This window comes from Myotis davidii, unplaced genomic scaffold (assembly GCF_000327345.1).
Source record: "Myotis davidii unplaced genomic scaffold, ASM32734v1 scaffold496, whole genome shotgun sequence".
In the NCBI taxonomy this organism is placed as follows: domain Eukaryota; kingdom Metazoa; phylum Chordata; class Mammalia; order Chiroptera; family Vespertilionidae; genus Myotis; species Myotis davidii.
Genome location: NW_006289398.1, coordinates 6896120 through 6896392, shown reverse-complemented (window position 1 = coordinate 6896392; position 273 = coordinate 6896120).

Genomic DNA, 273 nt, shown 5'->3' with positions numbered 1-273 from the left:
GTGGTGTCCAGGGGAGGACGTAGCCGTGTGCATTGCAGGCAGACACGGAGGGAGGTAGCTCACTGGGAAGGGCATCTCCTGTCTCCCGCGCGGCTGGCCTGGAAAGTTCCAGAGAACCCGCTGGTCTGTGGCACCAGCTCTCTGGTTTGGGCTGTGGCGGGCGCGGTGAATGGCATCGCTTGTTGTGACGGTGAGGATCCTGGTGCAGAGCAGGGGCTGAGGGATGTGCCCAGCCTGGCGGTCCCATGTGCTCCTGTCGGGTCGGCCGCGTGT